Source organism: Artemia franciscana, chromosome 1 (assembly GCF_032884065.1).
Source record: "Artemia franciscana chromosome 1, ASM3288406v1, whole genome shotgun sequence".
Lineage (NCBI taxonomy): Eukaryota > Metazoa > Arthropoda > Branchiopoda > Anostraca > Artemiidae > Artemia > Artemia franciscana.
This window is the reverse complement of record NC_088863.1, coordinates 37,415,414-37,438,333: the sequence shown is the minus strand read 5'-3', so window position 1 is coordinate 37,438,333 and position 22,920 is coordinate 37,415,414. Positions and strand designations below refer to the sequence as shown.

General features: G+C 36.9%; 1 protein-coding gene and 1 long non-coding RNA gene across 3 annotated transcripts in view; one reads left to right on the top strand and one right to left on the bottom strand.

Moving 5' to 3' along the window:
• Positions 1-16,567, bottom strand: part of LOC136039969 (uncharacterized) — a 42,061-nt gene extending 25,494 nt beyond the window's left edge. The window contains exon 1 of the long non-coding RNA XR_010620609.1: positions 16,229-16,567. This is a non-coding gene — a long non-coding RNA (uncharacterized LOC136039969). The remainder of the gene's footprint in view (positions 1-16,228) is intronic.
• Positions 1-22,920, top strand: part of LOC136029163 (uncharacterized) — a 902,097-nt gene that overhangs the window by 298,848 nt on the left and 580,329 nt on the right. The window lies entirely within an intron of this gene.

The following is a 22,920-nucleotide window of genomic DNA, read 5'->3' as shown; positions in this document are numbered from 1 at the left end:
CATTCAGAGTCAAGACATTCCAGATGGCTATTCGTAGCCCCCTTCGGTCCATAAGTTTTAGTCTGTCAATCTTTCTGACGTCGTCAGCATGTCCATTGACGCGCGATGGTCGAGATCTTAAAAGGGAATCCGGGTCCGAGGCTATATTGTCACTTTTCGTAGCACTTAAGTTTCAGGTGGAGGGTCGCTAGCCCAACCGACCCTAGGCCTGGAATCTGATTAGAGCTAGGTTAAACCTAGGTACTGACATTCCCGGGGTTGGCTCCACCTGCCACATGAGGTTGCGGCCGTCCTGATCGGAGTGTTTAGTTAGGGGAGAAACCCCATATCCAGAGGCACGGTGTCAGCAGACAGAGTCTGCCTCATTCCAGACGAACTCCATTCACCTCCAACTTATTAAAAACACCTCCAACTTATTAAAAACAGCCCTGAAACTTGCCTTACTCATCAGAAAGAGCTTGCTTCAATGTCCAATGGCCATTTGATTAACTTGAGTTTACCGTTCTGAACATTGTTTTAGGAGTATAAAGAGAGGAGAAAAGCACAGAGCGCTTCACTCATGCAGAGCCACCTCCACTTTTGATAACCAAGTTTAACTACTAGAATTAATCAGCTTCTTCCTAATGGTTTTAAATTAGCTGTTAGGAATAGAATAATGCTCCCCATTCGAACCAAAAAGAAAAAACATTTAGATCCGAAACTCTCCAAGATCGAAATTCATTCAAGACACAAGGCTCTTACCTTTCTAGTTCAATTCACTGATGCATTTTTTTATTTTGTTTCATTTTAAATCCATTATGGTTGCAAAATTAGCAACAGTAAATAACGAGTAAATATCTAGTAAATAACGAGACTCGACTTATTGTAGCCAAAAGTTTAAAGAAAAAATGTTAAAAGAATGACGTAGTGATACAAATTGCCATTTACTGCTGGTTCAAAAATGGGAACTATGAATTTGAATGATCTTAATAGTAACTAGACCTACGTTGCCTAAGCAACGGCTTTATTTCGGCTTCGCCGAATAAAGTGTTGTGAGAGCAACACTTTGGTTTTGTTTCTTTGCTATCGGTTAAACGCTGAAGTTGTCAGCCTATCGAAGCTTTTAAAACGTTATGCTCAAAGAAGAACGCGATTAGTTATCGCATGATACAGTTGAACTTTGCAGCCAGTTGAACTTTATCCTTTTCAATCGGAGACATCGTGACGGACGAAAGCTTAGACCAATATCTTATATAATCCAGTTGGTATTATAAAGCTGTCTGTAACTTTTCAGGATCAAAATACCGTAAATGACACTGCTAATTATGAAGAAACTACTATGACGTATTTTTTATCAGCTCATCACGAGCTATCGATAATACCGAAAGAAGGGGCTAAATTGACTTTGCAGCCAGTTGAACGTTATCCATATCAATCGTAGACATCGTGACGGATAAAAACTTAAAACAGTATCTTATATGATCTAGTTGGTATTATAAAGCTATCCGTAACTTTTCAGGATCAAAATACCCTAGAGGACACTCTACTAATTATTACGAAACTGCCTCGTCTTCGCTGTCCCATTGTCTGTGCGTATAGATTGTCAGGTTTACCGACCCTCAAAGATGCAACATACAATTGTACATTGTTAAAGCAATCTGTATTAAGATCTATACCGCATTTTTCTAGTGATTGCCCTTGAGCTTTGTTGATGGTGGTTGCAAATGCTAATCGAATTGGAAATTGCAATCTTTTAAATTGAAAAAGCAGATCCGTTGGAATCATGGGAATGCCTGCAGGAGTTGATTTAGGTATTATAGGTAATGTTTGCCTGAAATCTCCCGCAAGCAATATTAATGTGCTGCCAAAGGGTTTCGACTTCCCTCGCAAATCTTTCAAGCATTGATCCAGAGCCTCGAGCGATTTTTTGTGTGCCATTGTGCACTCATCCCAAATAATAAGTTTGCATTGCTGCAATACTTTACCCCTCCCAGATGATTTGGAAATATTGCACGTGGGAGTTTCTGTAGAATGCAAGTTCAGAGGCAATTTCAAAGCGGAATGAGCAGTTTTTCCACCAGGCAGCAATGTTGCGGCTATTCCGGACGACGCAATTGCCAACGCTATATCATTTTTTGATCGAATTGATGCCAGAATCAGTTTTATCACAAACGTTTTACCAGTACCTCCTGGCGCATCCAAAAAGAAAATTTCTCCAACGTTGTTATCGACACAATGCATTATCGTATCATAAATGTCTTTTTGTTCCGACGTTAACTTGGAAATGTTATTTTGTACATACGACAATAGATCACTCGTACTGTAACTTTGTTCACGATCCAATTCTACACATGTCGAAACAGCAGCGATACGGTTAGGTGAAGGCATTCCCAAATCCTGAAGAGGTTTGTTTGCCATACGTACGCACAAATCTTCTATAACAACTAAAGTGTAGTTATAAATTTCTGATGTAAAATCAAAAGTCATATCTGACGTCTCTAACTGTTTTCGATGGAGTATATCTTCGGACATTTTTGACTTATATTTTTTCCATAACTCTGTAGGAGCTGATGGAGAGCAAGTTGTTAAAATGATGCCAAACAATGCACGAATTTGACTTGGGGTTGACGTTTCGAACGCGTCATTGATGCAGTTATCCCAGTGTTGGTCATTCTCCAATAAATTCAGAGCTTGGCATGCACTACGGTAAGTGTCATGTATAGTACCGTTTACAGTTCTCAAATACTCAAAGGATGTCGGACTGGGTACATTCACCAAAAGCAGGCGTAGAAAGAAGCATTCATGTTGATTGGGGTGAACGGTGTAGAGTCTTCCTATCGTGGTATCTTTGAAGATGGTAGGTTGGCCGTCGACTGACTTACCCTGTTTTCGACGTTCAAATACTTTTTTTTAGTATTCCACGTGTAATACGAAGGCACTTCAGTATACAGCAGTTTTTTTTGCAAAAGAATCATTTTTGCAAAGTGAAAAAAAGCTGTTAATGTTGTATCCGGTGGATTCAGGGCTCTTTGTTGCACGTTGGTTTCCGTGAAATAAACGCGTTGACCATTCTGTAAATGTACCGATAAGTGAACAACAGCTGGACTACGTTCATGTATCGGAAATGAAAGAATTCGCCAAACAGCTTCATTACTGCTTATGTATCTTCCGGCCTGATATTGTACGATTTCGTCGAAATCTTTGATTTCGGGCTGCAAGCCAAAAACTGCCATGTCACTGCCTTTGTTGACGTATTTACATATGTATTTGATTGCCTTTACGGAGTTACAGTATTCAACGTTTATGTGTGCATTAAATGTTTTTGATAATAATGGGGAATATGGAACAACCCACTGGTTATCTACTTCGATGGTGGTACCGTTACGCTTCTTTATTATTGCTGTTTTACCGCCATCTTCAGTAGATCTTCTTCTATATTGTGGGTAACCATCATTGCCAGTAATTGTGTTGGATACTAAAAGTCGAGGATATTGCTTTGTGCACCTTCCTTTGGCCATGCATGGTGAATTTTCGTTCAGTGCACCGCAAGGTCCATGTATCATATTTTTTACAATAATATCATGTAACCCCTTGTCGACATTTTCTTCAGGTATTTCAGCGGAAATCACATCATCAATTTCGTTCGAAGTAATTTTTTTATGTAGCCAGATTAGTATATATGCGTGTGGCAAACCTCGTTTTTGCCATTCCACTGAGTACATCCAGCATCGCACTGACCCAAACACTTCAAGTTTTACTATGTAGTTTATCAGTGATTTCAACTTTTGCCAGAAGACACGGGCCGTAATGTCATCCCTATGAACCGCCGATTGTCCTTGAAGTAAAAGCTGCAGTATCTCGTCCCAAGATTGATTACATGTAAATGTAATAAATAAATCTGGACGACCATAGAGACGAACATACGCAATAGCATCTTGAGCATATTCATGCATATGACGGGGACTGCCAGCATATGACGAAGGTAAAATTGTTAATCTTCCAACGTTTGTTGTATTACCGTCATTTATAACTGCATCTCGCAAATGTATGTATTTTTCAGAGCGGAGCTTGGTCTGATTCAGGCGGATATATAGCAAACGTTCTGATTCAATTTTAGCATACATATCAACGACAAATTGGTGAAAAAATTCACGGCATTTTAAAATATAATTTTCTTCATCCTGCCGAATTATTAGTCTATAGGAATAATAATGCATTGCACTGCATTTCTTATTCATTTCTTTGTTAGTGGCTGGATTCATCAATTTAATATTAAAGTGATAGCCGTCGGCTCCATCCCAAAAAATGATAGGATATTGTAGGGCATCGTAGCATCGATGAGTTTGAGCAATTCTTAACAACTGAGCGTTTCGCTTATGAAGAATAATATATCGAGGTAAAAACTGATCACCGACCATAACGATTGCCACTTCGTCGATAGTTGGAGCATTGTATCTACGCACATGTTGGCCAGGAGGCGTTTTGTCAGCGGAAATAACAATTTTATGCGTATCAGTAGGCATCAAATCGATGGCTGTTTTGAACAGACGCACTAAATTATTACTTTCGTGGAAAAGATGTTGCAATTGGGAAACGATTGTCCTTTCAACGTCGGGAGAAATTTCGCAGAATTTCTATCACTAAGTGCAGTTGTAAAAATGTATGATTCTCGCCTGAGAATGGTAGAAGGGACCCTGCTCTATGATAAATTTGCCCTTTTACTTTGAAAGTAGACATAAATTGATCTGGATTTTCGATTTGTGCTCCAAACGACGTCATTTGGAAACATGAGTTGTATTTTCTGATTTTTGACAAAAACCGCTTAGATTCTGACATAGTTCCAGTAAGGAAAGTCTTCAATGGCTCTGTTGGTGCAGCCAATAGAGGAAGTTTAACTTTTCCTGAGGCGCAACACATTCCCATTGTTTCACCATTGAATTTCAAGGCCTTGCAATAGGGACAAATTTTAGACATTGTCCCGATTTGAACACATCTACTCAAGCTATAATCATCGACTGGGCTGTACCTGAATGCCAGGCGATAACTTTCAGGTTGCTCTGATTCCTCGGCACGCTTTCTTTTCTTACTTTCTCTATCAGCAGCAAGCCTGATTTCTTGCTGTTCTTGTGATTCCTCGGCACGCTTTCTTTTCTTACTTTCTCTATCAGCAGCAAGCCTGATTTCTTGCTGTTCTTGTGATTCCTCTGCAGGCCTTCTTTTTTCACTTTCTCTTTTAGCAGCAAGTCTGCTTTCGCGTTGCTCTGGTAGTTCCTCGGCACGCTTTCTGTTCTTTCTTTCTCTATCAGCCTCAAGCCTGTTTCCTTGCTGTTCTTTTGACTCCTCGGCACGCTTTCTGTTCTTTCTTTCTCTATCAGCCTCAAGCCTGTTTCCTTGCTGTTCTTTTGATTCCTCGGCACGCTTTCTTTTCTGACTTTCTCTATCAGCAGCAAGCCTGATTTCTTGCTGTTTTTGTGATTCCTCGGCACGCTTTCTTTTCTTACTTTCTCTATCAGCAGCAAGCCTGATTTCTTGCTGTTCTTGTGATTCCTCGGCACGCTTTCTTTTCTTACTTTTTCTATCAGCAGCAAGCCTGATTTCTTGTTGTTCTTGTGATTCTTAGGCACGCCTTCTTTTTTCACTTTCTCTTTTAGCAGCAAGTCTGCTGTCGCGTTGCTCTGGTAGTTCCTCGGCACGCTTTCTGTTCTTTCTTTCTCTATCAGCCTCAAGCCTGTTTCCTTGCTGTTCTTTTGATTCCTCGGCACGCTTTCTGTTCTTTCTTTCTCTATCAGCCTCAAGCCTGTTTCCTTGCTGTTCTTTTGATTCCTCGGCACGCTTTCTTTTCTCACTCTCTTTATCAGCAGCAAGTTTTTTGGCATAGACTCTTTGAGCATCTTCATCGGCTTTTGCCATTGTAAGTTCATCAGTCATTTTAAACTTAAACATTGATAGATTTCTACGTGAACATATATGTCTTAAATATCTTTAATGACGTCACCGTCATAGCAAAAATGACGACAACTAACTTCATGATTAAATATCTTTAATGACGTCACCGTCATAGCAAAAATGACGACAACTAACTTCATGACGTCAGTCGACACAGAAACATGACGTTACCTGACAGACAGACACACAGACAGACAACTTATTTTTATATATATAGATATATAGATTTGTGCGTATGTATGGCAAACAAATCTCTTCAGGATTTGGGAATGCCTTCACCTAATCGTACCGCTGCTGTTTCGACATGTGTAGAATTGGATCGTGAACAAAGTTACAGTACGAGTGATCTATTGTCGTATGTACAAAATAACATTTCCAAGTTAACGTCGGAACAAAAAGACATTTATGATACGATAATGCATTGTGTCGATAACAACGTTGGAGAAATTTTCTTTTTGGATGCGCCAGGAGGTACTGGTAAAACGTTTGTGATAAAACTGATTCTGGCATCAATTCGATCAAAAATTGATATAGCATTGGCAATTGCGTCGTCCGGAATAGCCGCAATGTTGCTGCCTGGTGGAAGAACTGCTCATTCCGCTTGAAATTGCCTCTGAATTTGCATTCTACAGAAACTCCCAAGTGCAATATTTCCAAATCATTTGGGATGGATAAAGTATTGCAGCAATGCAAACTTATTATTTGGGACGAGCGCACAATGGCACACAAAAAATTGCTCGAGGCTCTGGATCAATGTTTGAAAGATTTGCGAGGGAACTCGAAACCCTTTGGCAGCACATTAATATTGCTTGTGGGAGATTTCAGGCAAACATAACCTATAATACCTAGATCAACCCCTTCAAACGAAATGAATGCTTGCCTGAAAAATTCTAATTTATGGGCACACATAAAAACATTAAAATTAACTACAAATATGCGTGTCCGATTGCAAAACGATGACTCTGGTCAAACATTTTCAGATCAATTGCTGGCAATTGGAAACGGAAAGCTCCCAGTAGACTCAATTTCAGGACGTATACAACTACCTGCTGAATTCTGTAATTTAGTGACGTCCAAAAATGAATTGATTGAAAAAGTATTTCCGAATATTCTAAACAATATAAAAATAATAAATGGCTAAGTGAAAGAGCGATTCTTGCACCCAAAAATATAGACGTCCACGAAATCAACAATATTGTTTTGACCAAGATTCGAGACCAGGCAGTCCTTTGCAAGTCAGTCGACACAGTTTTGGAACCAAATGAGGCGGTTAATTTTCCATCTGAATTTTTAAATTCCGTGGATCTTTCAGGGTTTCCACCACACGTGCTACAACTAAAAATAGGCGTACCAATAATACTGTTAAGAAATATCAACCCACCAAAGCTTTGCAATGGCACGCGACTTGCCGTAAAAAAAAAATGGAAAACGTAATAGAAGCCACAATCATGACAGGGCCTTTTGAGAGTGAGGCTGTTCTTATTCCTCGCATTCCCATGATTCCAACGGATCTGCCTTTTCAATTTAAAAGATTGAAATTCCCAATTCGATTAGCATTTGCAATCACCATCAACAAAGCTCAACGTCAATCATTAGAAAAATGTGGTATAGATCTTAATACTGATTGTTTTTCCCATGGACAATTGTACGTTGCATCTTCGAGGGTCGGTAAACCTGACAATCTATTTATATGTAGCGACAATTGGACAGCGAAGAATATTGTATATTCGCAAGTTTTACGCAGTTAATTTGTATTGTATCTATCTATCTATCTATCTATATAAAAACGAGTTGTGTGTATGCATATTTGTTTGTTTGTAAAAAGAGCGTTTGCATATGACGTCATTATAAGTACATAAGGCTTTGTATATGCACAGACAATGGGAAAGCCAAGAATGTTGTATATTCGCAAGTTCTACATAGTTCAAAACACATATATAAATCTATCTATATTCATAGATGGTACACAGGGACACAACTACAATGGCGCGTAACTAATATGGCGCGTAACGACTTACGCGCGCGGTTGTATCCTATATAATCGAGCTGGTATTATAAAGCTATCCGTAACTTTTCAGGATCAAAATACCATAGATGAAACTCTATTAATTATTACGAATCTGCCTCATTGTTTCACGTTATAGTTTGTACCCGTTGCGTAAACACTTAATTCTATGTTACAGTGAGTATGGGTACACCAACTAGCAAAAGTTACAAACTTCTCAGCGCTTTCATTGTTTTACGTTATCGTTTGTACCCGTTGCGTAAACACTTAATTCTAGGTTACATTGAGTATGGGTAGGCTACACAAACTAGCAAAAGTTACAAATCCCTTTTCACTGAAGATGATTGTAGCCTAACAGACGATTATTACTTGCAGGTCCCCGCATGTTTTACCACTGGAACCAAATTGGTCTCACCATCAAATACACCAGAAACAAATAATAGGTACACCAACTAGCCAAAGTTGCAAACCCCTTATTGCCGAAGATGATTATGGTCTAACAGCTGACTGTTGCTTACAAGTCCTCTACTTGTCTCACAATTGGTATCGACCTATTTTTGGTTTCAGTGTGTACCCTACTACTGAAGTTGTCAACGTCCTGTGGTGGCACAGTGGATTTGACCTTGGCTTGGTAATACGGGACCCAGAGATCGAATCACGCTGCAGGAATGCACTTCAGGGGCGACGCAGGGACCTTAGTAGTCAAGAAGTGTCGCTAATTCAGAAATAAATACTGAAGTTGTCAACCCCTTGAAACTTTCAAACTAGTATATCTCATGAAGAAATTTTTGTGCCAAAAAATGGATGACATATACTTTGATCGGCTCATCAAGAGCTACTGATTGCCGTCGAAAAAAAAATCTATCTGTCTTAGTTCAAAATTGGATTTTTTCGCCGTAGGCCAACTTTTTAACGTCACCACTAAGAAAGGAGCAAAGTATAAGCTCTAATCTCTTTAGCAATGACAGAACTTTAAAGTTTAAGAGGTACATCTATAGCATTTGTCTACCTCAATCCCAAGTCTGAAAAAACAAATGATAAGCCCAGCCGAAATCACGGCAGCACTTTCGGACCCCTGGGAAAATGCCGCTTTTTTGCTTATGTAAATTTTTCTATTTATCACTCAAAGAAGATATATTGCCTGTGGGGCCGGGTAGCTGCCGCATATATTTAACATTTATATTTAAGAATTAACGACGCTTTTGACTACTAAGGTCCTTGCGTCGGGCCTGCAGTGCCTTCCTGCAGCGTGATTCGATCTCTGGGTCCCGTATTACCAAGCTAAGGTCAAATCCACTGAGCCACCACAGGACATTTAACACTTATAGATTTTAGTCCATCTTCAATTTGAAAGTGGTGCCTGCCTGCTAGAACGGAGCTTTCCACTCGAAAGCAGAAACAAGGTTTGGTGAAACGAAAGCTTGGCTGCACAAGTTCAGATACTCCTCTGTGACATAGGGTATATAACTCTACTTCACTTCGCACACCATAGGCAGGAGGCTATGCCAGATAAATATTTGTCTAGAAAATGAAACAGCGATACATTAGAGCTTAAAAGATCTACTAATTACAACTGTAAAAAACGATTGCAATTAGAGTATTGTGACCTGGATTCTGGTCGGCAAAGGCGATCCATCTATTAAGAAAATGAGCCATAACAAAGAATGCTGGCATGTTAAGGTAGGAATCTTGAAGCAGGATTGTCAGGAATTGTCGACAGAATATTACCAAGAAACTTAAAAAGGGCGAAAGCTGTTTTCGCAAACTAATACGGACTGTATTAAAACTCACTACAGAGAACCTTCTGTTAGTTACTGTCCTACTGGAATAGCTACTGTGAGAATTTAAACTTGAAATCGACAAAAAACATCAAAGGTATAAACCCTTACAAGTTTGGTTTTTTAATCATCGATAGTAGGCCAATACACAAAAATTTTGAAAATTCGTTTTGTGCCGAAGATTATGGTGTTTTGACCTCTTTTTGCATGATTGAAAAAAAACAATCAAAGATCTTCATCAGATTTCTGCTGGAGGGGCAATCCATTCAAACTAAATTTTGTTGGATGGTTGGGAGACTGAGGTATTAATTTAACTTCAATTTGAAACATTTTATTTTTTTGCGCTATTTCTTTTTATTGTGTGATGCAGACATCTTTTCGAGTTTGTACACTCGCTTTTATCTGTATTTTTTTTTTACCAATACAAGCTACTTTTTTGGGTTTGTTAAAGATCAGTTTTCCTGCAATAACCTTTAATATTTTGAAACAATGTTTCTATATGACTTATGTCAGGTCGCGACGCAAGAACGATCAATTTTTTTTTAATCGGTTATGTGTTTTCAATAACAGTTTCATAATGGATTGCTTCATAAAAAGCTGTTCTAGTTTATGTTATTCAACCTGATCTACTTGTTCAGTGTGAATTACGTTATATTTAGGGGCAGCTGTTTTATGGGGAAAATTATGGTGTTCTGACCCCTTTTTTGAATCGTGATCTTTTTGGTAATACTTTTTAAAATTAAGCGGAAAATTTCCATCATATGACTAATTCATCGGTAATCTATCACCCCTGAATTTTCTGTTGGGTGAATACAAATTTATGCTATCAATTCGGTTTCAACTCTCTTATGGTTTTTCTCTTTTTTTGTGCACAACTTGTTTTGGGAGGTTGACACATTCCAAGATTCTACACTGGGTTTTATCTGTATTTTTATTCTATTGAAGCTAATTTTTGCTTCCATATAAGATTTTTTTTTTCATTCAATAGCCTTTAATAATTTGTAACAATATTCTTGCTTGACGTAATTCAGTTCAATGGGCTTGAACAGTAAACCTAATCTTAATGAATTGTGGTATTTGAATACCAATTTCGTAATAGACTGAGTCGTAAGATGCTTATGATGCGTATGTTAACCATAAATAGAAGAGGAACAGAGGCCTGATTCCCACTACTTGATTTCTATATATTCTATTCTTCCACTTCAAATTTGTTTTGTAAAATTTTGTAAAATTTCAGGTAATTGGCAAATTCTTATAGCAAATTTTTTCTTTTTTTCTTCTTTGAATAATTATTTCCAGAAAAAGAAATGATCCATAATCAATAATCCTGAAATTAATTAGCCAAATAGTACCCCATAATAATCAAGTGTGAAAACGCTGCCTTTATTAATACTACTTGCTTAAAGCTTGTCCTTTCAAATCCAGTTCATTTTCAAATCCAGTCCATATTTGAAGGGGAGGGGCTCGACCATGCAGAAGAGATGGTTTGGAGTGAGGTGACGGTTGAAAATAACACCTTGTCAGTCTGCTTCATTTTTCTATCAAAAACTGGTTTGTCGGTTACATATTGTATTGCTGGTATATGTAGAATATAAAATGATTATTCCCTGAACGTGGATTTATTTTGCAAGGAATTCCACTGTTTAATGCTTTGTTTTAAACTCACCATAGGCATTTACAATTAATTTTTATAAAAGTCAAAGGTGAATGGTTACAAGATAAGTTTTGGCATCTTTTGTTTGATAATTGTCCAAAAGGGTAAACGATGCACATCCGCCTCTTTTCCATAGGACAAAGCAAAAACATGGATAGAGGTAAGAATTCTGTAAAATTATAGATCAGCAGCAATTTTCCTTTTTGATTGTTGCGACTTGATGACTGCTATTATTTTAGACGGTTCTTAAAGTTGAGAAAAAAATTACAACATATAGACTCGTTCAAATCGTTTATATAATAAAATGGTGGTATCCTCTAAATAACAATAAATAAGCTACTAAGCAACATTTGATTCCTGAGAGAAGAGATCCATATTTGTTGATGAAAAAATTACGGTGAAAAAATTATGAAAAATGATGATAATAGGTTGACGGTCAAGGGCGTATACATGGGATAAGGGGGTAGGGGGATTGAACCCCCTTCGAAATGTTTGTCGACTCGTAAAAACGTAACAAGAATATAAACAATTTTTTTACACGTTTTTGAAAAATTTTTGCACTTCCCCTAAACGAATCCTTTCGTAACCCTCCGTCCCTTCACCGAAAAATAAATCCTGGATATGGTTCTGCTGACGGTATTTGTTTAAGTTTATAGTAATGGGCGTTGAAAATGTAAGTGTGACTATATTCCAGAGCTTGATTAATGATAATAAATTATTTTCATTAATTTTATTCCAGAACAAAGGATAAGCAGTAAATTACGAGGAATTTGTATTGGTGCAAGTGCAAATTGGATTGCATTGTTAGCCCGTTTATGTCTTATAAGTATTTTAGATTCTTAATTTCGTTTGTGCCAACTTAGGCTGAAGGTAATAAAAGGTAACTACTTATCATCTATGATAATATAGCTCTGGAACACTCTCTTTATATCTCTAATTAATTTTAAAACATTTACAGCCCATTGGGCGTATTCTGCTTTATTTTCCTTAGTGAAATATGTTTTTTGCGTGACTGTTTAATTTGGATCGAACTAGTCGATTAGGTTGATCACCTAGTATTTAGGCTAACCAAAACCATTTAAAATAAAGATTTTTGGGGGACCAAGGGCGAAAAAAGTGTATAATTTTTTTTATTGAATTTTTTTATTTCTTCGAAATATATTAGTTTTTTGTGCATATGCTCCTCTTTACACATTAAATAAACATAAGATACACATTAGTTTCTAAGTTTGGGCGGCGGATAGAGCATCAAAATATATTGCTTTTTAACATAAATGCTCCTCTTTTTTCATTTTGACTCTCAGGTGACTTTCCTGGCCCAATTGTTAACGTCAATCTTTTTGCTTCATCTTTATTGTTATTGATATACCCGTCCCTAAATAGCTGTAAGATCAGTTTACAAAGAGAAACAGTATAACTTCCCGCTAGAAGCTGAGGCTACGAAACCAATTTACAGCTACAAATATATCTGGTTTCATTATTCACCTGCCGAAAATATAAATTTTAGAGTTTTGTGACACTTGGTGAAAATATTTGACCTGTTTAAAATTGGAACTGCTAATGCAGTGAAAAATATTGGCTTAAGGTGTGTCAGGATCCTGCCGTACCTTCTAAATTCCAAGAAATGGATTTAGTCAGCTTTAATCCCGAAGCATCCCTATTAAATATCTACAGTTTTGGTCAGTAGTAAGAGCATAAAAATGGTGTGTACAAATTAATTTTCTATCAGACTCTAACAAATTTCTTTTTTTGCAGGGACAAAGAGACGAACACGGTGTTATCGATAACGAAGTAGTTATGAACGACGCACACAGGCTTTACAGTGCAGGTGGGTTGTGTGCATATTTTAAAACAAAAAAGTTTGCTCTAGTTAGAGAAAACTCTAGTAAGATTTGACTGACAATCGGATAAGGAGACAGAAAAAGGTTGGGTCTGATTGTTTCAGTAATTCAGGCTTGATAATTGAATCACCCGCGGTTTCTTTTCAGCCCTGCAGGAAAACAAAGAAAGAAACATAAATAGTAGTGTATGACTAGTGCAAATTTACCTGAAAAGTGGGCATAACTCTGAGAAGGAATTTTAAAGGATGCTTTGCTATTTGCTTCGTACATGTTCATAACCTAACTTCTGATGCTAAAGGGTGTTTCAAAAGGGGCTATCGATTTCAATGGTATTCTGATTTTTTCAAAAGTCTCACACTGCTGTAAACCAGACATGAGTAGGGGTTTCAAATTGAAAATGGCCATATTTAATCAATACGAGCATATTTTTGCCAGTTTTTAACGGGGATTTCTTTCTAGGTGAGCTATAAGACTTTTTAAGGTCAATTTGATAAGATTTGTAAAGCTCAAGACTTGTATAGCTCTGTCTGAGCTATAACATTTGTAAAGTTACTTACACTTAACATGCGAACTGATGGTGGGGCTGAGCAAATTGTTCCGTTGAGTGTTCGTATTTTAAAAACTAGTAGTAATTTGTCATGTATACGCTGCTTTTTCTGTGGAAAAGTCCTGTTATCTGTCGCACATATACAATTTAAATGATAGAAGGAGATGCTACTTCCGTCTAGAACTTCAAGGATAATGACAAGCATATAGTTTGTAAATTGCACCGATAGGGCTGAACATTTATATTCTTGCGTTTGATAGTTCAACATCCATCCATTAACAAAAAAGATTCTAAGGTGTTGTTCAGTAGATAGGTGTTCAAATATTTAAACCGTAAGACTTGAAAAAAAAAACAAACAGCATACCAAAAACTAGCAAAAGGGATGTAAATTCTATCCGTCTGTTAGAGAGCAAAGTAATCTGCTACCGATTGCTGGTGAGTCACTAATTGCAGGCTATTTTTCATGTCCTTTGTTAGACTTTAAAAAATATAATAAAAATCTTATAGACATTTTAGCGCCCTGTCTTCAAAAATACGATTTTTCTGCATATTTGTGAAGGTTTTTTCTTTGAATTACTGCTTTCCTATCCAACTCTGTTGTGTACTGCGTTGCTTTTTGGTCAGTTCGGAACAAAAGCTGTAGACCTAGCTAAATGCAAAGTGCTCTACAGAGAGGACTCCAATTGATCACATTAATGACACTAGTGATTAGTCACAAATCTAGAAAAGTTTTTGCTTCAGAAGAAAAAATATTAAATCCTTCTGTTTGACAATGCGAGATTTGACAAGCCAAGTATTAAACTATTAATAAATTAGAGAATAATATAATAAAATATTCTTTTAATAACCTTAAACGATATAGGCCTTAAAATTTGTCGGAGTGGGGAGTTATTTGAGGCAGCTATAATTTTCATTTAACACTTGTTTCTTCATCTCACACTGTTAGTAAAAACAATATTCATGTCAAATACTGCGTTCGTTCTTTAGCATGTTCGACGCAACCAAAGGTTGGTTTAATCTGGGCTCTTAGGGAAGCCGTCTTAGTTTTTCTTGGTGTGTGGTGGAAAACATAAAATAATGTGTTTTAGCCAATTAAAACTTTGTGCTTGTGTTGGAAGGGGGAGGGGCATTTGGATGAACCCCAAGGGGGATCTTTCTATAGCTGCTGTTTAATGATCTTTGGTTGGAATTCTACTTGAAATCAGGATCTATGAAATCGAACGAAGTTTATGCCTAAATTTCTGAAAGTATTTTATCGCATTTTATTTCCGTAATGTAATTTGTTTTTGTGGTTTTGAAACTGTACATTAAAAGTGAAGTAATTTGTAAAAGTGACGGTTTTATGTGGTAATTTAAAAGGAAACATTTATGTTTATCTAATTGTATTTATTAAAAAAATTTCCTGAGGTTTATGTATTCCAAAGAAATATTCTTTACTTTAGAATAGAATAGAATTTTTTTTATTCGTATATTTGCTTAAAGATATAGCATCAAGAATAATGAAGGCTATTCTGCTGCTTATCTTTTGACTTCTGGAACCGTGAGGCATGTATTTTTAGATTTTTTTTCCATGGTTTGAGGCACTATATGATTTTTTATTATCGGAAATTATCAAGAAAAAGTATTTATCTACTTAGTATACTTCTGTCTGAGTAAAGGGTAATACGGAGAGTTGTGGGTTCCACCAGCGGTCGTCAAATTGGAAAAAACAACACAAGAATGTGCAGTTTTTTACTATTTTATTTGTAAGAAAATACATATTCAGTTCTTCTTTTACGTGCTCTATCGAACCAAAATGGTTACAAATCTTACCTGAGTAAGATTTGCAACACAATTTTCATGTATTGTGAAACTGAAAATTTCTCTCTATGAGTTAAAAAAAAATATACTGAAAAAGTAAACCACAGGCAATGCAAACTAATCAGATTGGAAAATTTACACTGGTCTCATATTTACTATTATTTATTATTATTATACGATGTGGAATTATAAACTGAGTTGACGCACAGGCAGCAAAGGTCTATTGCCTTTACATCCAATAAATATAGGCTATAGTTATAGGCTATATAGGTTATATAGGCAATAATTATAGGCTTTATAGGTTTTCAGCAGTGTTCAGAGCGATTCGAGCTTACAACACTCGTTCCTCCAAACAGAGGGGAAAGTCAATCGTCATTTGCTAGGCATCACTGGCAAGTGACACTTGGTCCTCAGAACCAGTACCAGAGCTTCTTTCTCCCGCCTCCGATTGCTATTCAAGAATAATTTCTCAGGCCTCGATCAGAGCTTCATATGTCAAGGGGGATTGACTTTCTAAATAGCGACCAAGACCACACTGCCTTTCCATCACAAACACCAAAAACAAGAAGAACCAATAGGGCATTTCTCAAGACAGTGGGAAACAAGAATAAATATTTCGGCCCTATATCCGAATGCCGTCTTCAGCAATACAAAAATATATAAGAAGAAACAACTTACAAGAGGATAAAATCCTGGAGGATAAAGAGTCCTGGCTGAACTTCGCTGAGGTAAGGATGCTGGGACTCTTTTGAAAAACTTTTCATTTTGGTTTTATTGATTTTATCCTCTTTACTGGGCCTAATTCTTGGCCATCCACTTCTTATTGTATGAAGTTTTTAATATAGAAACAATTCTGTCTACTTCGGTCCACGCCATTGCGACTATAAAGTCATAATGAATAGTAGCAAGCTCCAGTTCCTTTTATTAACAATATACTTCCAAACTAAGTTTAATAAAAATATCCCAAAGGGTTCAATGGCCTGTTATTTGAAGAAATAAAATGTTAAATAGCCTACACTCACACTTAAAATATATTTATATTTTACTCGCCAATCCCCACCCGAATACAACTGGTATTCGGGTAACTCGCACCTACAACTCGCACATACAACTGGTAACTCGCACCACCTACTTTAAAAAAAAAAAATCAAGAAAAATCAAGAAACAAATATCATCGAGGTACCACACAGTCATTTACAGTCATAATTCCGTTATTACGCTATAACCTATATATCAGATACGACCTAGGTATATAAAGTAAATTTTAAGTGCGGCTCAACTTTTTGTAACTTATCAGAATTTAAGTAGGCTTTGGTCTTTCATGATTTATTGTCTTTGTTCTGTTTGCTCTCTTATGAGCTGTTAAGTTTATTAGTAATATATTTATCTAGCATTTAATTACTGTTCTGAGATAAGATAAAGGCAGGCTTATTGTTATAAAAGCAATAAAAATAAGGCAAATTATGTAGCTAATATTGATTCCAGTGAGTTTTCTTATGCTTTAAAAGATCTCCCCCCCCCCTAAAAATAACTACAACTGAGAATAAAACTTCAGAAATGTTACACTCAGAGAAAATTTTTATTGCCTTAAAGTTCAAACGCTTTTTTAGAGACACACTTGACGTGCATTTTTCTCCTTCTTTCAAAGTCTATTCCACCTTTAAGCAAAAAAAATTGTTGCTCGCTTTTAAGCTATTTTATGTTGATTTCTCAGATGTCATTGCCCGCTACAAAGCCAACCGATCTATGAAATTGTCAAAGTGCCAAGAACACCAGAACTAAAACGTTCTGTGCCCCTAACCTAAAACCCGTATTAGGCAGTGGGGTAATTTCGGAAAAATCCTGGGGGAGGGGTATTGCAAAGTTGTCCAGAATTTTTCCAGTTTTCTCAAGTTTAGTAGCATAAAGCCCAAGATATACTAAAGAAAACTGACCATTTTCTGTTTATGATTGAAATACGCACGCCTATCTTAGTTTTGATATAATTTTGAAGAAACTAAATTTCAGTTGGAGGGGCAAACTGGGTTCTGGGGAAGGGCAAACGGGACTATGGGAGTGTATTTTCCTGCTCCTGCCCCACAGCAATTTCAGCCCCTGATATTAGGTCTATTCGTAGACTTACCTAAAAAATGTAATTTGTCAAGATACTCCGTTACATGGATATTCTTACATTTTTGTCTGGGCACGTCTTTGGTAATTGCTTGTAACATTTCATAGAATTTTCTCTTTTCTTCATCTATTTGTCTTTTTGACAATTTGTCTTTTTCATCTTCATCGGTTCATTTATAGGGTTCCTGCTGACCATTGCTTTTGACGCGGTAGGTGACATCAAAGCTCCTGCTCCAGCCCTGTTTGTTGCAAGATCTCCAGTAAAAGCGAAAGTATATCCGTCTTCAAGTTTTTCTAGTCCTCTTCCTGTTCATCTAATGTCACTTAGGACAAGTATATCCAGGCAATACTGTTTCATTTTTCTGAGAACTTGTTGGGTTCTTGAAATCTGGTATATTGCTTTTTCATTCCAAAATCCTATTTTGGTAGTTTATTTTGCAGTCAGAAACTGAGTCTGGGGACGTGCAGGGGTCGTCATCAGGGAGGTTGAAGTATACGAAGCTATTGTTGACGTTTCAGTTGCAGTTAGTTTTCCCCAGGTCCAGGTGCAGATAGTTTTCACAACGTCAAGGTGTGGGTTGTAAACCCTCAGCCCAACCCTCCTCTTTTTTCCAGGCTTGGAACTGGCTACTATGCACATATTTGTATGCGTAATAGGTGGATTTTTTTTTAACTAATACATAAAATTATATGGAAATCCTTGTGAAAGCTTAAATGATTGGATAATTAGTAGTACTTTATGTAATTCGATTAAAAAAAAGAAAAGACAACAATCAAGATGAATATTTCGTATATAAAAATTAAGCCTCTTCAGTGTTAAGAACAGAAAGGAACTAGAACATATCAATTTTAAAAAATAAAGGGGTAAAATCTAAAACAAAATGGATAATTACAAAATCAAGTCAATATTAAATAAATTCCACAGTATGATGAACACAGCGTAGGCAATATATAATTAGCAAGGAGCCTATATAAAAACACAAAAGCAATTGGACAAATACAAGAGAATGAATTGAACGTTGAAATTAGTTATTGTGTTGGGAAATAATCTCTCAACAGAAAGGGGGGAGGGATTGAGACTATTTTCCAACAGAATAATCAATTTTTTGTTTAAGTCTCTTTCTTATGTTTATCGAATTGCTGTAATATGTTCATAGTTTCTCTTTAATATGAGCTGGTATGAATAGAAGTCACTATGAGGGTTCCCTTTCATCTGAGTTTCTTAGTCGGGATCCGGGCTTTTTCTACGCGTAGTAGTTGTCAATAATAAAATGTTAATTTTATAATGATTATTATAAAAATTATATTATCTTATGGCTCTAAACATCGGTGTGCCTACTAAAAACCGTGAATAAGTTTTATTAGCTAGGACTAATGAATGAAAAACCAAGTAAAATAATGAGGAAGGAAAGCCATGAAAATATGCATTTTTCATTTCTTCTTCTTCATTTTTCATCCATCTAGTAAATAGCCAGTTTGAAATTGAAAGCATAGCCGAGTGGAATTCCTCATTCTCACTTATTTCTAATTCCCGTTTTAATATGCTGTCTTCTTGGGCTCTTAATATAGTAGTAATAACATTCGGTTTTAGGTGAAGGAAAATTGGGCACAGAAGAATCTGCTTTTGTTCAATTTTTAGCGACCCGAAGTTTTCAACATTTGAAGCAACTTCAGCAGGAATATGTCAAAATTACTGAAAGAGAATTGGAAGATGCTGTTGCAAGTGAATTTTCCAGAAACATTGAAAAGGGCCTAACTGCTGTGTGTAAGTTTTTTTTTCATTAATTTCTATGTTACAAATACTTTTTATATGGCTATTAGCAATTACTTAGTATTTTTTTTATTCGCTTTTAAACTTTTATTTATCTCTATAGTCTCCTACTCATGTAAGTTTCAATCATTTTACGGCACTTGGTATTAACCAAGTGACATATAGCAATCGCAAATTCTGTCTGTCTGTCTGTCTGTCGGTCTGTCAGTCTGTCTGTCGGTCCCGGTTTTGCTACTTCAGGCTCTTCCAGGTAAGCTAGGACGATGAAATTTGGCAGGCGTATCAGGGACCGGACCAGACTAAATTAGAAATAGTCTTTTTCCCGATTTGACCATCTGGGAGGAGGGGGGTGGAGGGCCCGTTAATTCGGAAAAAATAGAAAAATTAAAGTATTTTTAACTTACGAACGGTTGATCAGACCTTAATGAAATTTGATTTTTGGAAGTATATCGTGTCTCAGAGCTGCTATTTTAAATCCCGACCGGATCAGGTGACATTGGGGGGGGGGATTTGGGAGGGAGAAACCTAAAATCTTGGAAAACACTTAGAGTGGAGGGATCGGGATGAGACTTGGTGGGAAAAATAAACACAAGTTCTAGATACATGATTGACATAACCGGAACAGATCCGCTCTCTTTGGAGTCGTTGGGGGGGGGGGTAATTCGGAAAAACTAGAAAAAAAATAAGGTAGTTTTAACTTACGAACGGGTGATCGGGTCTCAATGAAATTTGATATTTAGAAGGATAACGTGTCTCAGAGCTCTTATTTTAATTCCCGACCGGATCTGGTGACATTGGGGGAGTTGGAAGGGGTAAACCTAAAATCTTGGAAAACACTTCGAGTGGAGGGATCGGGATGTAACTTGGTGGGAAAAACAAGCACAAGTCCTAGAAAAATGATTGACATAACCGGAACGGTGATTGCAAATGCTAATCGAATTGGGAATTGCAATCTTTTAAATTGAAAAGGCAGATCCGTTGGAATCATGGGAATGCGAGGAATAAGAACAGCCTCACCCTCAAAAGGCCCTGACAAGATTGTGGCCTCTATTAGGTTTTCCATTGTTTTTTTTTTTACGGCAAGTCGCGTGCCATTGCAAAGCTTTGGTGGGTTGATATTTCTTGAAAGTATTATTGGTACGCCTATTTTTAGTTGTAGCACGTGTGGTGGAAACCCTGAAAGATCTATGGAATTTAAAAATTCAGATGGATAATTAACCGCTTCATTTGGTTCCAAAACTTTGTCGACTGACATGTAAAGGACTGCCTGGTCTCGAATCTTGGTCAAAACAATATTGTTGATTTCGTGGACGTCTATAGTTTTGGGTGTGAGAATCGCTCTTTCACTTAGCCATTTATTATTTTTATAATTTTTTAGAATATTCGGAAATACTTTTTCAATCAATTAATTTTTGGACGTCACTAAATTACAGAAATCAGCAGGTAGTTGTATACGTCCTGAAATTGAGTCTATTGTATCATAAATGTCTTTTTGTTCCAACGTTAACTTGGAAATGTTATTTTGTACATACGACAATAGATCATTCGTACTGTAACTTTTTTCACGATCCAATTCTACACATGTTGAAACAGCAGCGATACGGTTAGGTGAAGGCATTCCCAAATCCTGAAGAGGTTTGTTTGCCATACGTACGCACAAATCTTCTATAATAACTAAAGTGTAGTTATAAATTTCTGATGTAAAATCAAAAGTCATATCTGACGTCTCTAACTATTTTCGATGGAGTATATCTTCGGACATTTTTGACTTATATTTTTCCCATAACTCTGTAGGAGCTGATGGAGAGCAAGTTGTTAAAATGATGCCAAACAATGAACGAATTTGACTTGGGGTTGACGTTTCGCACTAATGGGGAATATGGAACAACCCACTGGTTATCTATTTCGATGGTGGTACCGTTGCCATTGTAGGTTCTTCAGTCATTTTACAATTAGAAATTTCTCTTTCAACGGTCTTCTTACAATTAAAAATTTGTCTTTGAACGATATTCTTAAATACCTGTGTCCTGGTCGTCATTTATATTCCCTGTGTCCCGGTCGTCATTTGTGTCCCGGTATCCCAGTCTGTAATTTCTCTTTGAGTGTCCCGGTCGTTATTTATATTCCCTCTGTCCCGGTCGTCATTTGTGTCCTGGTCTGTAATTTCTCTTTGAGTGTTTTTTTCTTTTTAGTATTTTTTAGTTTTTTACATTTTTTCTTTTTTCAGTTTTCTTCTTATTTTTCAGCTTCACTATGAAATACATATCGCCGAACCTTTGTTTTTTTAACTAAAATCTGGTAGGCATTGATGACCTTATCTGAGTCAAAATCCCAAACCCAATCATCATCGCTATCATTTTCAGTTTTGATATGTTTTGACTCTCGCTGTCCAGGTGGATCTTCATCTAACTGCGCGGTTTTGCGTTCTTTAGCCTCAAGCCTGTTTCCTTGCTGTTCTTTTGATTCCTCGGCACGCTTTCTTTTCTGACTTTCTCTATCAGCAGCAAGTTTTTTGGCATAGACTCTTTGAGCATCTTCATCGGCTTTTACCATTGTAAGTTCATCAGTCATTTTAAACTGAAACATTAATAAATTTCTACGTGAACATATATGTCTTAAATATCTTTAATGACGTCACCGTCATAGCAAAAATGACGACAACTAACTTCATGACGTCAGCCGACACAGAAACATGACGTCACCTGATCCACAGACAGACACACAGACAGACAACTTATTCTTATATATATACTAGCTATTGGGGTGGCGCTTCGCGCCACCCCAACACCTAGTTGGTGGGGCGCTTCGCGCCCCCCAAGCCCCCCCGCGCGCGTAAGTCTTTACGCGCCATATTAGTTACGCGCCATTGTAGTTGTGTCCCTGTGTCCCACCTGTGAATATAGATAGATTTATATATGTGTTTCAAACTACGTAAAAATTGCGAATATACAACATTTTTGGCTTTCCCACTACTGGAAGCTTTCCGTTTCCAATTGCCAGCAATTGATCTGAAAATGTTTGACCAGAATCATCGTTTTGCAATCGGACACGCATATTTGTAGTTAATTTTAATATTTTTACGTGTGCCCATAAATTAGAATTTTTCAGGCAAGCATTCATTTCGTCTGCAGGAGTTAAACTACGTAAAAATTGCGAATATACAACATTCTTGGCTTTCCCATTTTCTGTGCATATACAAAGCCGTATGCACTAATAATGACGTCATATGCAAACGCTCTTTTTACAAACAAACAAACATGCATACACACAACTCGTTTTTATATAGATAGATAGATAGATGGATACAATACAAATTAACTGCGTAAAACTTGCGAATATACAACATTCTTCGCTGTCCAATTGTCGCTGCATATAAATAGATTGTCAGGTTTACCGACCCTCGAACATGCAACGTACAATTGTCCATGGGAAAAACAATCAGTATTAAGATCTATACCACATTTTTCTAATGATTGACCTTGAGCTTTGT